This window comes from Mastigoproctus giganteus, chromosome 11 (genome assembly GCF_048544385.1).
Source record: "Mastigoproctus giganteus isolate SK-2022 chromosome 11, ASM4854438v1, whole genome shotgun sequence".
Taxonomy (NCBI): domain Eukaryota; kingdom Metazoa; phylum Arthropoda; class Arachnida; order Uropygi; family Thelyphonidae; genus Mastigoproctus; species Mastigoproctus giganteus.
In genome coordinates this window covers 102,443,960-102,452,187 of record NC_143585.1, presented here as the reverse complement: position 1 = coordinate 102,452,187, position 8,228 = coordinate 102,443,960, and positions in this window count along the sequence as shown.

Sequence of the window (8,228 nt, the reverse complement as noted above, 5' to 3'; positions counted from 1 at the left end):
CTCATCAGTGTAAGAATTCTCTTTTTTGATTCCTCATCATTATGGAATTTTTTTTTTTTTTAATATAGTTATTTTTATATAATCATTACATATGATAAAATATAGGCTGTGAAATGGTTATTTACAAGCATTAATAAAAAAATTCCACATTTTAATTGATATTGAGATAGCAGCAAGTTTTGTACCTTGGAACAACTATGGAACGTTATTATTTTTAAAATATATATGTGATTGCTTGTGAAAGCAAAGGAAGGTGTACATTTTTAGAAATATCTTATCACCACCAGTTGAGTGATTTTTTAATAATTTTTGTATAGGTATAAATAACTAGTAAAAAAACCATGAATGTGCATCATGAACTTGTAAAAGGATTAATAGTTAGTTTAATTACTTCTCGCTGCTATTCACGTCAAGCCCTGTTGCCAACAAGATGATAAATCCTTCAGTACAAAATCCTTTATTCAATAAAGAGCAGGTAATAAATCCTTTCTTTGAAGGTACATTTGAGCCCACTTAAGGATGACTTCCAAAAACATCCAAGGCATGCTCTAGAGTTGGTGCAGATTTGGCTGCTCCATTTTCTGGATATCTATTTTCTAGAATTTCATTTACGAGCTGGCTCCAAGGTATTTTATTGAGGGGGGGAGGTGCAGCCATTAATAATGATTATGCCTTCCAGAATACAACCAAAATTTCCCATATTGCAAGACTGATTTTATGGGTATGATTCTGAGAGATTACATCTTTGGCCTTAAAAAAAAAAATTCCAAAATGTATTTAGGTTTTAAAATTTGAATCTGAGAATTGTGTTGGACAGTACAACTTCCCATGGTTTGTGAAATATATATTATATCTTTCATAGCATCTGAGCAGAATCACACACACGGGTAGGAGGGATCCAGTACTTTAACTTAGCTTCCTTTGTACCTCAATCATTAAAACATTAATTTAAATATATTCTGCTTCCTTGTTGCAGTTTTTGTAAAAGACAGTAGCTTTAGTGAAGCATAATCCTGGAAATATTCATTTTATTTTATTTTTTATACATGTAATAAAAGAAACAATCCTGCTAGTTGGATTGGTATGGCTAGATTTAAAAAAACTGATTGCTTATAAATTGAAAGCAAATATCTTGCCATTTGACAATTCTCTGATCATGCTAATAAATGGTAGTAATTCCTGGCAGGTTGATTTAGATATACCAGTGACAACTTAATCATGTGTCTAGTAAGAAGCTGTGACTGTTTTTTTAACCTATGCTGTTATGGGAGAAACTTTTAATGTCACCTGCAGGTTATATAGTTTGTATATAATGTTTGTTAGATGTATCACTTATTTTGGAAACATGAGTATAGGTACAGGGCTTGTATCCTAACTTCCACATTAACCTTAGTCAGTTTTATCCCTGCATTATATTTTACTATGTCTCAGGGAAGTTTTAAAGGCAGTTAGATTTAAAAATTGTACTTCTTATTTAAAGCTACTCTTATTAATGTAGTTTATTTACCAAGATTTCTAGTGGGGGGAAAAGGACACTTGTTCTTGGCATTACTACTTTTTTTTAAACTGTTTTGATTTTTGTTGTTTCAATTTCTCATTTATGGGATGCTGTTGCATCTTAAAATATTTGCTTTGTGATATTTCTAAAGGATACACTCCCCCCCCCTCTTCTCTCAACAGTTTTTGATACACTATCACAGTGACCATTGTTGTCATTGCATAATATGTAATATCCCTTGGATACCATTTTCTTCCCTTCCACTCAAGATATTTGTTTCTTTCATGCCTTTTTTAAAATATATAGTAATATAATTTTAAATGTCAGAAGATATAATAGAAATAAATAATATAATAAATTTTTACAGAAACAATTTTTAAAAAATTGTAAGTGCTCAAAATGTATTAAAGTTTTGCAAAAAATCATGCAAACAGACTTTGGCATCTGCACCAAATGGTAACCCTCCTAATGATGTTTACATGAAATTTAATCCAGCATTCTTGTGCTTGCATAGCCTTCAACTACTGAGTGAATACAATTGTATAAAAACATCTGCTGCTGCTGCTTTAAAATATTACCATACTTTGCAATCAGTGCAAGAACTGATTGAAGTAAATAAATGACAAAAATACTTGTCAGTTGCCACAAATTCCCTTTGATAATTCCCTTTACATCAACATAATTTTTGCAAAACTATTATTGGTAATTAAAAAAACAAGCACATGCATGTCTTTCAATGCAAGTGTTGGCAAATCTAAAAGTAGTAATTTCAAATATTATAGGATATTGAATTATTATGCAAAAATGTGTAATTACATTTATCTCAAAGTAGCTAGTAATCTTGAAGGCTGCAGAAATTTGAAGTTCATTTTAGTTATGTTTTTATGTAACATTTATTTTATTAGTATTTAATAAAAAAAAAAAAAAATATATATATATATATAATAAATGTGTATTGTTATAGAATCCTAACTAAAATAATTATGGGATGGGGGAGTACTGCTGCAACTTTCTAATCAGATTTCGGGGAGCTGCAGAATCAAAAATTGATTTTCTAGAACAATTCCTTTGTGACTAGCGTGATGGTTATAATTGCAGTTCCACAACATTATGCCGGAATTTTTATGGGCTCTTTGTACTGTGGCTAAGTTAGTTTTGGGTGATGATTACATTGCTTTTCCTCCAGCAAATGCACTACACAGTGCATGCAATTTATGTGTAGCCATTACATATATTGCTGACTCATGGCTTAGCTGTTGTAGTACTAATTCTAAAGCAAACAAATTATAACAATTATCAGAAAATTGCAAATTGCAGGGGCAAAATAAAAGGGCAATGTAAGAATACCGAATAGGAAATAGTGATGGCTATTTTCTGAAGCGAGTTATTTAGTTTTTAGGAGCATTAGCAACTAAGGCCATATTGCTCCAGGGATATGCGGTGGTCATTCCCTGACTTTCCTGCATCCTCTGTATTTAGTGGTCATGGGATCTAACCCCGGTCTAATCAAGAAGCGTGTGCTACACACTACTGCTCCTGCCCACCTGGCTACAGAGGTGCCTCTGAAGTGAGTGACTTGGGTCATTGAACATATATGCTTAACTGTTTTTGTGCTTATATACCAATGCTTGTTACAACATAAGACAGGATCTACATACAACACCCAAAAACAAATCCAATTTGTTTGGATTTGTTTTTGGCAGGAATTTGATTATGCTGTGGCACACTTGTTCAAACATAAAATTGTAGAACATCCAGCATTGCTGAAGTAGACCTCTATATTTTGTCAAGATATGAAAATCTGCTACTACTGGCTGGCCCACAGGTATATAGTTACAAATAAATGCATTACTAATATTAATTAAAAATGCTTTAATTTTTTTTGGAAAATTATTTGTGTTCTTTGCTCTTTTTATTATATTAATGGTCTGTGCGGTGTTTTATATTTTCATAATTTGTGTAATTTCATCGTTTCATTTTTTCTCTATGCATTGCAATGCATTAAAAGATAAAACAATACACATTGATTTTACCTGTATTGTATGAGGGCTGTTTAATAAAGAATGATCATAATATTTCACAAAAAATTGTACTGCTTACTGTTTCTAGCTGAGTGCAGAATTTAAGACCAAACCAAGCTGCATCACATAGTGACTGCGCAGTTAACTGTGTATAGTATGACTTTGGCGGTCAGTCAAGTTTACACCTGTTCACTTTTGCCTGCATGACAATGCATGTGACATGTGAGGAACAGTATGTTGCTCTTAAATTTTGTTTTTGTCTGAAGAAAATATCAGCTGAAGCATATGAAATGGTAAAGGACTTATAGTGAATCTACGCAGAGATAGCACAGCTTGTAGGTGCTTTTAAGAATGTTTAAAGATAATGTCATTCAATCACAAAAATCTGTGGGCCTGGAGCTCCAACCATTGCTGCTACCACCATAGAAACCATAAACGATGCTTCTGTAATTGTGAGAGAAGATTATTGTATACCAGTAAGACAACCTGGCAGAGAAGTTGAGAATATTAGTAGGAAGCACACACGATATTCTCCATGACCATTTGCACAGACACATGTTTGTGCATGCAGCATTCCAAGACTACCCACACCTGAGCAAACAGCAAGTTTGCATGGAGATTTGTCTGTCTGTTTGTTTGTTTATTTGGTTTTTAGGAGCATTAGCAACTAAGGCCATATTGCTCCGGGATATGCGGTGGTCATTCCCTGACCTTTCTGCATCCTCCGTATTTGGTGGTAACGGGCTCGAACCCCAGTCTAATCAAGAAGCGTGTACTACGCACTGCTGCTCCTTCCCACCTGGCTACTGAGGTGCCAGAGATTTGTCAGGAGCTGCAATGGATGGTTACTGAAAATGGTGAGGTTCTGCACAAGGTGATAATGGCAGATGAGACAGCTTCATCATTTCAACCGAGAGTAAGCAATAAAGCTGTTTGGAAGTCTGTCATTGCCAACACCAAAAAATAAGCAAAAGTTGTGGCTTCTGCAAGAAAGGTTATGGTTATCTTTCTTTTTGACATTCAAGGAACAGTTTACCTCAATTTACAAGGAACAGTTTACCATCATGTTTGACCATGTCATGACTTTTACAGGACCTTACTGTTTATTTTGTGGGATCACATTTGTCGTAAATGACTACACACACAGGTGGGTGGATGAAAATGTGAGACGTCATACTGTCATCAAGCACTTCGCCAGCAATGTCAAATGTGTTCCTCATCCACACTAGTCCTGACCTTGCAGTTTTTTTTATTTCCAAAGTTAAGAGGTGCTGAGAGAAAAAGATTTCCAGTCATCAGAAGTTGTAAAGATATCAGATGCGATTCTCAAATGTGTGTTAAAAAATGGCTTCCACCATGTTTTTTAAGAATGGCAGAAACGGAGCAAGTGGATTTCATCAAATAGAGACTACTATGAAAAGGACCATCAGAATATGGATGATTAATAAAGGTATGTTGTTAAAAAATAATAATAAAAATGTGTACACACACACAGCAGGCCCTCGTTATAATGAGGTTTGCTTTACGCTCGCTATAACACTGTTCTTATACTATAACCCATATCTGACTATAACACTCTTTTACAGATTGCATTTTTGGCATATTTAACGAAATCGTTTCATTTGATGGAGTCGATAGCTTGAAAATGAATAGCAAAACAGCATTAAAACGCTTCCCATGCTGCCTTAAGAAATCTTCCCACACTCAGTGAAATTTTCTCGCACGCTAATTTAATTGCAGTACAGTGACTTATTATGTAGTTCCGAGATCAACATTTTAAAAAATTATCAAGTATATTGCTTGTAATATTTGTGTTATATGCATTTATCCAAAGTCTAGTCATCACTCAGTACAGTATTAGACATCATGCATAGTGGACAGCTTACTTGAACATTGTATCATAATTAATGCAACCAATGCATTTACATTTTCGAGAGTTAATAATGGTGGAATAAGAATGAAAAAGCAATGACTGGACGCAGTATGAAGACTATAAATGTAAGAAAAAGACTTAATTTGAATGTTAAATTAGATGTTTCAAAGTGAATCAATTCCAGTCAAGTAAATATTTTGATGATGAGCTGAAGAAAACTCACCTATAAAAGCAAAAAAATGTTGAACCATTTAAAACTAGTAGGGGCTGGTTGAATAGATTTAAAATCCAGGGAGAAGCCGCAAGTGCAGATCAAAGAGCCGAAACTTTTAAAAAAGAAGTTAAAATTATTGATGAGGGGTATTATGTGTTATACTTCTCAAGTTTTTAACCTAGATGAAGCAGGACTTTTTTGGAAATTAATGCCCAAAAGAAGTTTCATATTGAAAGAAGAAAAAAACATGCCAGGTTTCAAAGTGGCAAAGGATCGGTTGACTTTATTGTTGGGTGGTAACACTGTGGGGGATTTAAAATTAATACCCCTTTTAGTTTACCAAGAAGGCCAAAATCAACACATTTTTCATGATTAAATTCATCAATTAAATTAAATCAATTTAGATCAATTAAATTCATGATTTTAATTGGAATTAAGTTTAATTTTGATACATTACCTCATAATTATATACGTACGTAATGCAGAATATTTTATATGTACACATATTTGAATAATAAATATTTTGACCGACATTTGTGCATCTTTTCACTACTGTTTATTGATTAGGAAATATCCTATGGCACAGACTGCAACTCACAAATACATGTTACCTTATGGGAATGCGGTGCTCACTTGGCGCTGTTTTTCCGGAACGAATTATCAGCGTTAAGTGGGGGTTACCTGTGTGTGTGTGTGTACATGTTGATCACTCTTTATTGAACAGCCCTCATTTATTTTATTATTCCTGACTACTAAAATAAATATACAGTGAAGTTCATCGACTGCACATTTGTTCCTTGCTTCAAATCATAAAAAAAAAATTTATTTAGAATAGGCAAAGTCTGATCTGGAGTGGGGGAAGATAATGAAAAGTACACACTATTCCATTTGTAATAATGAAATAGTCAAAGATATTTTTGGATGTTTCATTTTCTTACAACTTATCCAAACAAAAAACATGAAGGCTGAACCCAATCATGGATAAAACTTTTGATTTTTCCAAACTGGATTTCTGAGGACAAAACAAACAGTATTCCCTCTGAGAACAGTCCTACACCTAAAAGAAGCAGGGATGGGTGCAATCGACTGACATGGACTACCATTTGACTTGCAGAATTCAGGAACCTGTATGCTACCATGAAATATATATCAATATTCTAACTCAGTGTGAACAGAATGCTGGCATATTGGCTGCCATAAAAACAGTTATAACAAAGTCGTAAACTCCTCCTGCTAATACGGGCTTTAACTGCTTACACATACTTATGTGTTATTATACACATAAGTATGTGTAAGAACTTCACTTTAAATAAATTTTGTAAGTTTATTTAATGATAACCTGTTTCTTAAGCATTTCAATGATGTAGTAAATTTTAACCGAATACTTCTGGGATTGTTCATATCTGTGGACTGGAATTAATTGAAAAAAAATATAGGAAGAGATGAGCCCTACTTCTGAATGCATTCCACACATATCAGACAAGCAACTGGATAAATGCCTTTTTAAAGGTCCCAAAAAGATGATAATCAGACTACTAGGTCCAGGTGACATGACTACAGCTATTCATATACTTCCCTGCTATTAATATCCAGACACCAGTATATCTACAAATAACCTTTTATTTACAGGAAAAATGTGTGAAGAAACCTTTAATAGTCTGTGGACCACTCTTCACCAGTTTTTTTTTTTCTTCTTTAAATGTCCTCTGCTTTTTTTTGCCCTCTAAATACTGAATAGCACACATCTGGTATTTGCCCTTCAAACATAGCTGTGACCACTTCGGCTCTTTTTTGGGCACTCTCCTCACATGTACTTGATCCAGTTCAGTCCATTACAACATGAACAGTATATGGACTGTTGTCCTTACTACAGGTATGGATCTGTCCCGACATGCTATCCCATAGGTAACAAAGTTTTGCCTCAGGCAGGTCCCGGCTTCAAATACCTTTGTACCGATCACCTGAGAGAAGCTTAAACAATGTTTTTTTTTTAATATAAATTCTTGGATGGGCAAAGCTCTTTTTTTTTTTTTTTTTGCATCATTTATCACTAACAAACAAAGGAACAGTCCTTTTTAATGGAAGACTCCCATTTTATCCAAGAGAAAAAAAAAAAAAAAAACCCCAAGACAACCTTGATCAAATGTGGAGATCGTGTCTGTTGTACTTTTTTTTTGACTCATAGGGCACTGTTCATTATGAATTTATTCTGCACGGTCAAACAGCAAACCAGGAATATTGTAAAAGTTGAGGCATATTTAAACTTTCTCACAGGAACTGAATCATTTCAATCAACTTTCTTGCCTTAAGGATTAATAAAAGCTGTTTTATTGTTCTTCCATCAATTTATCCACTACTGTATATTGCTACTTCCATAGTGTGAATTATGTCATTTTTATGGTGCATGCTTTTGCTATAGTTATAGCTAATTCAGGCCAGAAATGTGTATAATTGATAATTAGTTTTTAGATGAGTTGTAAACTATTTACCTCACTGAAATTTTGATGATCTAGCATAGTTTGCATATGATCTAATTATAAATCATTTTGTACTGCTGCATGCATATTTCACATTCACTGCTGACATATTCATTTACCCCACACTTGCCATTTTCAAAGATAA